Here is a 13,961-nt window from a genome sequence, read left to right on the forward strand (position 1 = left end):
TTTGACTAAATTTGAATAAACTTCTCCTCGTCTATGCTCAAATTTATGCTGGTGACGTACTCTCGACCGCCGATCGTGCGACTCCAGTGCGCGGCTACAATCGACTTTCCGACCGGTCGTGTCGGTCGCGCCGCTCGCCCTCGCCGATACCTATTCAGTGCGCGCGGAGCTTAAAGGTGACTGCAACGACATCTCGTAATCCTGCTGTTAAAACAGCTGGTTTTTATATATTGTTATGTTTTAACAGCAGGATTATGGGATGTCGTTGCAGTCACCCTTAATTGTATAAAGTCGAAATTATTTTAGATTGGGCATTTAAATTTTCAGAAATTTTCTGGATCCCGGGATTTAATATCGGGATTTCCAGGATAAACATACACCGGGATCCTCCCGAAATGAAATGAAAAGTCCTGTAATTTTTGACAGAGGAATTTTCGAAAAATTTCTGCCAATAGAATTGCTGGAGATCGATACGCCGATCAGCCGTTTTTCTTTTTCTACGATGGTGTGGATGCACCTTTAAGGTAAAATAGTATGTAAATAAATAAAGCGAACGTACTGGCTCGGGATCCAACTCAGTACCTCTGGCAGCGACACTTTATTCCTGTAGCCGTGGCCGGCCACTGATTACATAGCCAGAAATATCGATTTGTCATGAACTTCTAGTATGTCAAGTTTAAGAAAAAAAATGATGCTAATAGATATTATACAGGGTTGTTCACCACATACGACACGGAGTATTGTAGCTAAACGATGAGATTTTTACAAATTGTAAGTTTTGGGTTCGATGAAGGACTATTAGAGGTACAATTTAAAAATAATTTTACAAGATACAGAGTGTCCCAAATAAGTAAAAAATATCAAAGTTGTATTTTTTTAAATGGAACACCCTGTATATTATTACATTTTTAGTTTCTACGATTAAAATAAAGGTAAATTTGATTAAGATTTATTATACTTACCGTTTTTGAAATATTTTCAATTTTGTGAAATTGCAGTAAAAATTTTAAGGCTTCATTTCTCCAAGGGTATCAAAATTTTTGATACTAAATATTTACTGAAGTTTATTTAGTGATCAGTTATTGTGTAGTAATAATAAAAATAATACTACCTTATACAGAGTGTCTAAAAATTTATTTTAAATAATTATTAGCTTCAAACGGCAATAACTTGTTTAATTTAAATGGAACACCCTGTATATTTTACTAGAATCAGATGCACAATTTAATTGTCTATCAAATTATATTAAACCATTTTTTACCTATCTCTTTAAGTTTCCGTAGAAAATGCATTTTCTTGTAATTTAGAACTTATTTATCAATATACCCATGGACTATTGACATTTTAGGTCATTTTTAAAGATGTACCAAATTTTTAAAGAGTACAGATACTAATATTGTCGATATAATTCGTTTATTTCATTAAAAACTAAAAAAAAAACTGTTTAAATATTTGTTAAAGAGGACCAATTAATATGAATCCAGTATTCAAACTACATTAACTGACTGTTTGCGTTGATTAATAATAATTGCTCCAAATACTAAAAAACTGAATTTTGTATGGGCATTAGAGAGTGTGATAAAAAGTAACACCTTAAAAATGATATTTCATTTTTTAATAAATGCTTATTTATAACAACAAAGACTTTAATTTGATAACTTATTATTATCTTGATTTCTGACTCAAAAATCCACATTTATTTATAATAATTTATTAACGAACACAATTAAGTATGTCATTAATTATTATATGGGCGGAAATAATGGTGTTATATTTAATTAATGGTATACTCTTTTATAAAGATTTAAATAGTTTTCTTTTTGCATACATTTGTATGCAATATAGTTTTGCTAAAAACGATAATCAAATCTCTTTATTAGGCCCCAATATAAAAAATATATAAAATATAAACCATACTTTGGCTGACTAATAGCCTAATAGCCTAATAAGGAGTGCACCGCGATTACAAAACCGATTCACTGATTGCCAAAGGCATCAGTGTGGCACACTCCCTGTAAAAAATAACTAAACAGAATTTCATTTTCAATACAATAATATACCAACAACAAACAAACCCGTAAGAAAAACAGAGGACCACCGGCAAAGCAAAAAAGAAACCCCGAGCGCACAGAACAAAGCGTCTGCAAGACAATTTAGCAATGTTAAAAAATATATAAATACAATTTCAACACATACACAAATATTTTCCAAAATTGTAAAGCTGAGCAGTGAGCCAGTCAAAACCATATCAAATTAAAGGCCCGTTCACCACAGTTTGCCAAAATAACAAAAGATAAAAGATAAATTTAGAAATAAGTTCTATATTATATTCGATTGTAAAACCAGCAAATTATTCTTAACATATTTATTAAAATAATGTGATTTAAAGCATTTAACACTGATTGAAAGAGAATTCCATAATTGAGGCGCAAGAAAAGAAAACGATTTCTGAAAGCCAGCCGTCCTATGTTGAGGTATTCTGAAACGATGTAAGTTTCTTGTTACATGAGTGTGGTTAAAAGGAATAAACAATGATTTTAAATAAGGCGGTTGGCCAGTTTGTAAGATACGGTAGATAAATGTTAACATATGAAGTTTTCGCCTATTTACCATAGACAGAATATTAAATTGATTTAAATATGGCGTAATATGTGTACGAAATGAGATATTATACGAAAATCTCATGCAGGAATTTTGAAGTTTTTGAATGGATCTGGCAACTATTTGAGTCAATGAAGAGCCGTATACCACATCTCCGTAATCAAACAAGGACAAAATTAGCGAATTGCACAGATAATATTTTGTATTCTGAGGAAGATGTTTCTTAAAATAAACCAAACCTTTTAGTCGCATATATGCAATTTTCAATTTATTTTTTACATGTATATCAAATTTTAAATTAGAGTCAAAATATATGCCGAGATTTCTAGCGTCCTTAACTATTGGTATTTTAGTATTATTAACACATATATCAAGATTGTCTGATAGATAATTGAGAATAGTCTGATTATTTCCAAGCAGCATAATACACGATTTGGATGCATTTAATTTTAGATTATGTTCCATTGAATATTTGTATATGTTATTAATATCTGTTTTAAAATTTTCTTCAGCTTGTTTTAAATTATCAGATGCAAAAGCACAGTAAATTTGTGAATCATCTGCGTACTGTTGTAATGTAGAAAACTCAATTTCTTTATTCATATCGGCAACATATAATGAAAATAGCAATGGCCCTAATATGGATCCTTGAGGAATTCCACATGTCATAGAAACGTAATTTGACTTTAATTGATGATTCCCCTGTCTTACTTGAACGCAATGCAGACGATTAGAAAGATAATTTTTAAAAAACGTTATAGAGTTTTCTGATAATCCGAAGTAATGGAGTTTAGCTAGTAACATATCATAATTTATAGTATCAAATGCCTTGCTAAAATCAAGCAAAGCAAGACAGGTGATTTTTTTGTCTTCTGTAATAATATTACTAGTCTGTACATTTTGTACATTTGTTGCTTTAAAAACAATCTAAAATGTCAATATTCCATGGGTATATTGATAAATGAGGTCTAAATTATAAGAAAATGCATTTTCTACAAAAACTTGAAGGGATAGGTAAAAAATGGTATAATACAATTTGATAGACAATTTAATTGTGCATCTGATTCTCCTAAAATATACAGGCATTCCATTTAAATTAAAGAAGTTATTGCCGTTTGAAGCTAATAATTATTTAAAATAAATTTTTAGACACTCTGTATAAGGTAGTATTATTTTTATTATTGCAACACAATAACTGATCAATAAATAAACTTCATTAAATATTTAGTATTAAAAACATTGATACCCTGGAGAAATGAAGCTTTAAAATTTTACTGCAATTTCACAAAATTGAAAATATTTCAAAAACGGTAAGGTTTAAGTATAATAAACCTTAATCAAATTTACCTTTATTTTAATCGTAGAAACTAAAAATGTAATAATATACAGGGTGTTCCATTTAAAAAATACAACTTTGATATTTTTTATTTATTTGGGACACTCTGTATCTTGTAAAAATATTTTTAAATTGTAGCTCTAATAGTCCTTCAACGAACCCCAAACTTACAATTTGTAAAAATCTCATCGTTTAGCTACAATACTCCGTGTCGTATGTGGTGAACAACCCTGTATATGTGGGTTATTGCGCGTTAACCTTAATTCAGCCACATTGATTTTGTTAAAAGAGTATTTTAGAAAAAAAACACACGTGTTTTGGACTTCCTTTTCAAAAGGCTCCAAGCCCTCGCGATATTTTCCGATAAAGTTCAATATTTGTGCAACGCTTATTGTTCTCGGCTTTTCAAGAAATCGGAACTCTGCCAGTATTTAAATTGTGGTACCGGTTAATATTGGCCTATTTGAAAAAAAAACTTTCACTTATTAATTTAATATTTTTTGTAAATTTACAGGTTTTGCATGATTTAAGTCAAATGATTTGAAGTCATGATTTAAAGTAAGGTTGTAGAGTTTTGGATTTTAGACTTTTTCGGTAGTTAATTTTTAAGCTTCAACATTTTCACAAATATTCTAATATTGAATATACATAGAATGTTATTCAAACATTATATTCGGGTTGTAGGTAGTACGGATACGGATCCCTTACCTTATATAATTAGTTATTTTATTTATATTATCTTTTATTAGCTTTAATCATTATAATTTTATTTTTATTTTTTTTATTTTTTAAGGATCATGTCACAGTACCGTTCGAGATGTAGGTCAGGCCTCAAATATGATTAGGAGAGAGCATGCGCGAAGCAATTTTAGAAACTGATAATTATATAATCGAAATATAAGAACCTTTATTCAACATAATTGCTTTCCTAGAATTAAAAGACATCACTATATAGTTTGATAAAATTGATCACATTGAGTTTTCAATTAATAGGTAGGTGTAATTTAAATACACGCATTTTTAGCATGATAAAGTATAGAACTGATTTTTTCTTTCTAGCATTATCCAGTGTCTTAACAGCATAGTACAATCCACCCTCACAAAACTTAATCCAATAAGCATCCGCATTTACGTCAAGAAAATTATGATAGTGATTTTATTCTAAATATGTAACTTAATTTTGAAAAGGGTATAATTTAAATAATGTACATTTTTGAACTAATAGGTAGGTCTTACATAAATTTATATATTTTTTGCATGCTATCCAAATATGGAACTGATTTATTCCTTCTCAAATATCTAGTGTTTTTACAGCATAGTTCAGGCCACAGTCGTGAAGAAGACTTACTTTCTTAACATCTTCTCAAACATTAGGCAGTCCAACATGAGCATTTATGTCAATAAAACTTCTTTTTTGTTTTTTAAGCGACTGGTGACGAATTATTTATTTAGGTAAATGTACCAGTGTCTCGTCACATTAAGAAAAGTTCGTAATACGTATGGTGGTATATCCAAGTTTATGGTATATTGTTTTTGGTAATAATTTCATTTATAAGCAGATATAGTGATGTTAATATTTCGGAAACTTTTGATTGTTCCAGGAAATTTCCGAAACTTTCGGAAACTTTCGGAAATTTATGAAATTTTAGGAAATTTTACAATTTTACATATTTTTTGTTGATACAATGAATAAATTAGATAGACATTTGATACCAACATGTAAGTGAAAAAAAAACAATAAACATAATATTAGTTGTTATATTTTTAATAAACAATACATAACTCCTAAAAGTCATAAACATAACATATAACAAAAATTATTTGGTAACATTTGTACTTTGTACATAAACCATGAACTATGACTATGAACTTAAAATAAAAAAAAGCACGAAATATAAATTTAAAAAACGTAAAACACAAATAACTGAATTATTCTATTCCGAAATACTTTCAGGCGCCTTTTTCAGCTGGTCCCATCTTCATAGGGTATTATAGTAGTAGTAGTAGTAGTAGTAGTACTGTCTTCGTCAGTTTTTATTTCCAAATCAGGTATATTTGATGTATCATCTGGTTCTGATTCTGAAGGATGGAGCTCTACCTCTACGGGTTCTAGTGGTTCTGGAGGAGTTTCATGTTGTTGCATATCATGTTCCATATCCACTTTTTGTTTTTGTAGTAATAATTTATTGTTATGAGCTACGAACATTATTTTGCCGGCTTTTTGTGCAGTTAAGCAATTCCTTTTTTAGTGTGGATACAACTGTAAGTACTGAAACTCCCCTCAGGGGCTGCAGATGATGTTGGTAGACAGCAGAGCAACAGCTAAATATTTCAACTGAGTATTTTTACATATTGCTTGCCACCAACTTAGACAGTCTACATTTTTAACTGACATCCAAACGTAGTCGAGAGCCCATAAACCCGATTTGGCGGAATAATTTATTACATCTGTAAAAATGGCTTCTTTATTATTGACAAACTGAGGATGTTTGTTGGTGATATTGTTGATAAATTCCATAGTGGCTATGTGTTCTTCATTGTTAAGGTGCTTTCCCAGGAAACAGAGGGGGCCAAGAGATTCGCGGCAAAATGCATTATTTTAAGAGCCATACGTTTTCTATTTTGTAAGGCGGAGAAGCATTCTTTTTCTTCTGATTTAAGAATAGGCATACTTGATACACTTTAAATTTTTGCTCAATGTCTTGAATTTTGAAAAGAAATTTCTTGCAAAATTCGGATTTCTGCGAATATTCACGATTTTGGGACCGAATATTTCGGAAATTTCCTGCAAAATTGGAATGGAAATATTCGCTACCAACATCACTAAGCAGATAATATATCGAATTCATTATTCTAGATCGTAGTTTTAAGTTTCTGTAGCACCAATTATCGCTATAAATCTTTTTTTTCTAGGTCTAGCGTGGGTTTGCCAAACATTTCAAACCTTGTCCTGCCCCCAGCGAGGCAGTTACACATAACGTGCTTCATTGTTTCGTCATCTTCCATACAGAGTCGGCATTCGGCGTCTTTCACCAGACCCATCCTCTGCAGGTGTGATCTCAGCCGGCAGTGGCCCGTGTATACTGCAGTAAGCGTACGCGCTCCGTTCCTACCAGCCTTTAGGAGTTCATCTGTTCTACGTTTGGATGACCCTGCTAGGATTGTCTTGGGATGTTCCATTCCGGGACTGTCATACCAGCCCCGAAATGTCGCATCCCTAACCCATTCACAGAGCCTGTCTCTTGCGAGATTTTTTGGTACGCTATGTGTCGGTTCTGGGCCCACGAATGGCGAGCCTGCACCAGTTTTGGCGAGGGAATCAGTACGTTCATTTCTCTCTAGGCCGACATGTCCCGGTATCCATATTAGCGACACTTTGTTCCTATCTTCTAATATATTGAGTAGTTCCTTATATTGAAGAATCGTCATAGACGTGCTTTTCGTTGCCTCAAATGCTTTCAATGCGGCTTGACTATCCGAAAATATGCTTATTGTTTTCCCGGTGTATTGCTGTTCTACCAGCAGTTTTCATAGACTGTGGTAGATCTCAGTCTTTGGACTGCTGCAGTAAATTCCTGCGCCAGATCCTTTATCATTTTTGGATCCGTCCGTGTACGAGCCCTAACAACTATGTGTTGGGACAAGGTCTTTTTTTGCAATAAAAATAGTAATTTGTTAAAACGACTCAATTTATTTTGTTTATTATTCTAAATTCAAACATTACAATATGATCTAGACAATTTTACTATATTTTTATAACTTTGCAAACAAATCACTTTTGATAATAGCTTATTTTGCCAAAATCAAGCCAAATTTGCTGACAACTATATATTGGGACAGCACAACAAGAAATTTGTTTAATACGGAGTTACATCACCTTTCGCCTTAACAACTGCCTGAACTCTTAATGGCATTGTATTTACCAAAGATTGGCACATTTGAGGAGAAAAATTATCCCAAATTTCCTGCAGTTTTGTCCGCAAATCAAAAATTGTTCGTTAAGGGTGGTTTCTTAAATATTTCATTTTATGCCACACAGTTTCTATAACATTGAGGTCCGGACTACTTGCAGGATAGGATAGAACTTTTATATTATTATTACCGAACCAATTTTTAGTTGATTTTGCTGAATGGCACGATGCTCCATCTTGTTGAAAAATATAGTTTTCGTTTGGAAACAATTCTTGAGCACTAGGCAAAAGTGAGGTCTCAAGTATACGTTGATATTTTTGGGCGTTAACAGTGCCATCTATAAAATTTAATTTGCCCAAACCTCTTGCTGACATGCAACACCATAATCCCCTTAGGAAATTTAACAACTCTCTTTAAGCAATCTTTATGAAAGGCTTCTGTTTTATTTCGTATTATTCTTTTTCGATGATCTCCAACGCAAACATCAAATTTAGACTCATCGCTAAATATGACCTTATTCCAATCATTTTGTGTCCACGATAATTTAGATTTTGCCTAATTGTAGCGATTTTTTTTTGAATTTCTGTCAGTAGCGGTTTTTCTTTGGCCTAAATAAGAATTTGTATCAATAATCTTCAGGTAATTGATTATCCACACAAAATAAAGTTTACCTTGTAAAACCCCAGACCGCATTTATGGATATATTTTAGGCAACATTCTCTTGATATATTTAATCCAGTTACAGTATTCCATTTAACTGTTACTTCGCGAAGAGTACTTCTTCTCGCAGACTTGCAAATTTTTACTAAATTTCGTAAATCTCTCTGAGATACAACTTTTGGCCTTTCCGAACTTTTACCTCTAACGCCTACACTGACAGATTCGCCGTATTTTTTTATTATATTAAAGACCGTAGTTTCTGGAATGCTTAAATCATCAGAAATTTTTCGAATTGTTTTTCCCATACTGTATTGACGAATGATAATTTCGCCTAGTTTTTGATTTGTAACTTTTCCACGGACCATTACTGTGGATTAAATTAACAAAATTGAAAATTAAAAAAATTAAAATTACTTACAGTAAGTCTCACTACTCAAAGTATCGAGTCACTTACAAGCTGTCAATGCTGAAGTAAACAGTTTGCGACATTTGTGACGTTTATAGCAAAGCCGCCTATGATATTAATTATTTTAAAATACTTCCAACATTTAGTTGTCAGGCAAATTTGTCCTTTTATGAACAAAATCCGCTACTGTAAATATGGATTGATTTACAAATTCATAAAAATGTTGTTTAGGATATATGGCTATGTTTATATTTAAAAAATTAAACATATGTTTTTCAGTCATTTTGAAAAACCAGGGCAATAATTCCAAAATATGACCTTGTCTCTATTTCTCGGCTTATCCCATTCGTCCCTATATAATATACATACTAACAAAACTAATTAATTTATACGCAATTATAATTTTGACTTACATGCACCAGTAACCGTCATATGTGCCTATTATTAGGACACCACCACTTTTATTAAACCTAATAATCGGTACACGAAAATAAATTAAAAATATTCTTTAAATCTTGTATAATCGCCTAAAGACAGCAAATTTAATATCAATACAGGTTGTTTAATATAAAACATGCATAATTAAACTTAATTTTGTACACTTCTAATCTATCTTAGTGCGCGGCCACACAGAAAGCGTTTTTTGCGTTTTTAGCGTGAAGCGTCTTTTGCGTCTAAAACAAAATAACAGGATTATATAGGAGTGGCCCCACCAAAAGCGTCTAGCGCTCGGCGTGTCTCGCAAAAAACGCAAATGAAAACAAATCAATTTGTTTTCTGTAGCGTCTTTAGCGTTTTCTATGAGACCCCGTCATAGGCGAACGTAATATTTAATAATACTATAAAAATAAATTAAATAGTAATAGCATTTTTTCATTTTAGGATATTATCTAAAAATATTTTTATAGAGAACATCTACTGTTTAGGAAGATTCTATTAAATTCAAAAATTTCAAGGAAATGTTTGAAAAAATGTAATTTGAATTGTTGAAAAGGTCATAAATTAAAGGAATATTTTCTTACGCGTAAAAAATAGTTTTTTATTCGTAAAAAGTGTTTTTTTCTGCATAAAAAAGGTTTTTTTAACCAAAACAAATAGTTTTTGACGCGTAAAAAATAGTTTTTTACGGGTAACAAATAGTTTTTTTCACGTAAAAAATATTTTTTTTGTGTAAAAAAGTTTTTTACCAGAAACAATAAGTTTTTAACGCGTAAAAAATAGTTTTTTTACGTGTAACAAATAGTTTTTTACACGTAAATTTTTTTTTGGGTAAATAAGTTTTTTTACCAGAAACAATAAGTTTTTGACGCGAAAATTTTTTTTTACGTCTAACAAATAGTTTTTTACACGTAAAAAATATTTCTTTTTGCGTAAAAAAGGTTTTTTTATCAGAAACAATAAGTTTTTGACGCGTAAAAAAATAGTTTTTACGTTTAACAAATAGATTTTTACACGTAACAAATAGTTTTATACGCGTAAAAAATAGTTTTCTACCAGTAACAAATAGTTTTATACGCATAAAAAATAGTTTTTACGTATAACAGTTTTATTCGCATAAAAATATAAAAATAGTTTTTTTACGTGTAACAAATGGTTTTTTACACGTAATAATTTGATTCACTTTTACAAAATTTGTATTAAAATATCAATATTTTTGATAAACACGAGGACTGCGCACACATACACGTCGCGTCACTACGTATTTCTAAGCCGTTAACACGTTTCGTTACAGCTAGCTCGTGTGTCGGGGCCGTCTCAATAGCTCGTATGTCATGGCCTTGAATGTTTACTCCCAGCGCGCATAAAGAAGTTTCACTCCAAAAAGTTTCATAAATCATGTCCTAAAATTGCGTTAGCAACTAGTAATATATATTTACTATTCTATTATATAATTATAATTCTTTTTTTTATATTATATTATAATTATAACGAGTAACCACAACACTACAACATAAAAAAACTATACACATATAAACTAAAATTCGTAAAATAAATGGCAAATACTATTTATTATTTTTACACACACCACTGGCACTAGCAGTAGATTGTGTTTGTCGCCGAACATATGCCCCGGCCCGTCCACAATTCAATCCCAGCATCTTTTATCTTCGTCTCTTCAACGCTAACCGCGCCGATCTCGCCTATCTCTTTCTCACAGGATTGATTGTTGAACGGGCCGGGAATCCACGAGCTTGCGACGTTACTAATTGACATCTTGTTAGAAACTGCAGACCTGCCGCGTCTTTTGTGTGTTTTTAACCACAAATCGAAAAAAACGCTTAAAACGGTAAAATCGCAAAAAGCGCTTGAGACGCAAAAAACGCAAAACGCTTTCTGTGTGGCCGTGGGCTTAAAAGTTTGGATGTCTTAACATAGCCGTTAAAGAACTTGCACAGAACCAACATCGTCGCCAGTGGCCCACAGGGGGAGGGCCCATGGGGCCGGGCCCCCCCTAAAGTCTGTGAATTGTGTAAAATATTAGGTTTTTGGGTTAAAAATGGTGTCTTAAAAAGCATAATCTACATTACTTTTTATTTTGGCCCCCCCCTAAAATAAATTCCTGTATCCGCCTCTGATCGTCGCAATCACGTACCAAAAATTAATGCAGAAACGAATTATGGACATGCAGCTATTAAAAAATGCACAAGTTGCGAAATCGATCAAATAATGTCAAATCTGTGAATATATTTTGATTTATTATTATGCTATATCAAAATTCCTTAATTTTTTGACAAAAATCTGTGTTGCGACAAAGAAAGTGACGAACACTGGTACACTTACCTTTCGTCACCACTTGCGGAATGAAACATCTTTCAAAACGTTAAAAGATTATGAAGTGTTACAAAACTTATTATCCTCTAAGTTTGTTTTTATTTTATTTCATTCAAAGTGGAATAATGTTTCAGATGCGTCGAGTTTTCGAACAAATAATAGGAGGAAGCCAATTTATTAGTTTCTTTGCTATTTAAATCTCACCAAAAACGATCGATAGTATTGGAAAAACGCAACAAAAACCGAGGACAATATTGAAACTTTTCCAGTTTGATTTGTTCGCTCCGTCTGGCAAATATAAAGTTTTCCACGGTGCGCCCGTGTGGTAGCTTTTCCATTTTGTACGATAAACTCGTTTTTGGTTTTTGCGTACGAGTCGAACAATAAAAGATTTAGAAAAAAAAGTAGAAATGATTCTGTTATTTCGGTACGATATAACAGGTTAGTTCCAACATAGCAGAGAACCGTTCTTGATACGGTTACGCTTCTGCGCTGTAGTAAAAATGCAAAAAAGAAATAACAGTTTTTTTTACCTTCTTATTTTATTGTTTATATTTATTATTGACTTTTCCACCACCTTTTTTACAAACTGCAAATTTTAAAAATAAAACTTTCGTAATGATATAAATTGTATTTTTAAATTTATTATACAGAATGATAGTTCTGGCAACAATGCTCCCAACCCTGCCGTTATTTCGGTACCCGTGACCGTAAATCAAAAACTTTACCTTTATCTCGCTTTTTGTTAAAACGGCGAATGCCCAGCATACTTGATTTTTTCAGTAAATGACTCACATATCTACATCAATACGTTCTAAATCGGATTTAACAAATATTTAAAATTTTAATTTTTAAACAAATATCAAGGAATGCATTTTATGTTTTTAGCCATCCCCAGTACTTGTATATTAAATAATATATCTAACATATCTATATTTGTAGATTAATGTAATTTTACTAATTCTGCTTCATTTAAATAAATGCTTCATTTAAATAAAAACAACGGCTCATATTTATATGTATTGCCAAATTGCAATATAATATATTTAATGTTAAAACAAGAACAAAGTCGAAACCACTGTCAAAAAAATTCTTTATTGGTGACCGGTTTCGGCAATTCCAGCCATCATCAGACCTTAAAAATAGATATAAACAATAAAACTCATATACTTAAATGTATAAAAGCAAATAAAATTTTCATTTTATTTTATTTGCTTTTACGTTTCATCTTTCAAACAACGCTATTTTATACCATGCTTAGTACATACCAAAAATCGCTATTTCAAAAGTAACGTAACGACGGGAGCACCAAGGCCAATAGTAACCGACCAAATCGCTACAAGCGAAAACGAAACCCTAGAAGCGCTCCAGCAGTTACTTCTGTTTTCTGTTCGCGACAGGGAACTAAAACTCTAGAAGCGCGACGGCTGGAGCGAAGTAGGCCGCCGCCGAGGTGGAGCGTCGACGCCCAGTTACAGCAGTTACTTCTGTTCGCGACAGGGAACTACAACTCTAGGAGCGCGACGGCTGGAGCGAACACGTCGCCATCGAGATCGCCCGACGCTACGTACAGTTCCAGTAACTATTGTAGGCGACCGACGAAATCGCGACGGCTGGAGCTAAACACGTCGTTATTCGGTTACTACGGTTCAAGCTAACTTCAAGAGCGATTATAAATAATTTGTTTGCAAATTATAAATAATTTATAATTTTGTCGTCATTATGGTCGTCGTTCTTCAGTAACAGGTTCCCCATTCGTTGTGGAGCGCGACACGGCGTTACAAAATAATACCGCTCCAAAATCGCGTTACTCAAATACAGACACATCACTACACTGAAAAAAAGGATCTCTCTGTCGAAATGAATATGACTTTGACCCATAAGATTGGCGCTTTTCAATAGGGCCAAGAACGACGTTTCTTTGCCCAAAGCATTAACTATCTTTTCATAAGCTTTAAAAAATTAGTTTAGAGAATAGAAGAATCTATCTGTCCAAAGTATTTCACTCTTGACCCAAAATGAATATGAAAGAAGTTCTTGCTACAAGAACAATAGTCTCTTTGATTCTTGATTGAAAAGGGACATTTCTTGATTAAAGAGACACTTTTCTTAAACTAATAACGAATACTATTGACTCAACTAAAATTTATTTTGATCTGAGAGAAGTCTATACATCATATACAGGCATATTACGAGGTATATTATTTTCTGATAAATTTAGGTTTTCCTGGTCTGTAGTAAGTAAAGTGATATTATTTTCCTCGATAGTAGTTA

At 32.3% G+C, this 13,961-nt stretch overlaps 1 long non-coding RNA gene across 3 annotated transcripts; it reads left to right on the forward strand.

Moving 5' to 3' along the window:
* The first annotated feature begins 382 nt into the window (after nt 1-382).
* Nucleotides 383-12,274, forward strand: LOC115886120. 3 transcript variants are annotated; one of them, XR_004050834.1, is made up of 4 exons: nt 383-524; nt 4,731-4,930; nt 4,997-5,162; nt 11,822-12,274. It is a non-coding gene; the product is annotated as an uncharacterized LOC115886120 (long non-coding RNA). The 3 variants fall into 3 exon arrangements; XR_004050833.1 differs by lacking the exon at nt 11,822-12,274 and adding an exon at nt 5,252-5,552; XR_004050832.1 differs by lacking the exon at nt 11,822-12,274 and having other exon boundaries at nt 4,997-5,552.
* The last annotated feature ends 1,687 nt before the right edge of the window (nt 12,275-13,961 follow it).

The sequence above is a fragment of the Sitophilus oryzae genome, unplaced genomic scaffold, assembly GCF_002938485.1.
Source record: "Sitophilus oryzae breed Bouriz unplaced genomic scaffold, Soryzae_2.0 scaffold_467_pilon_pilon, whole genome shotgun sequence".
NCBI lineage: Eukaryota > Metazoa > Arthropoda > Insecta > Coleoptera > Curculionidae > Sitophilus > Sitophilus oryzae.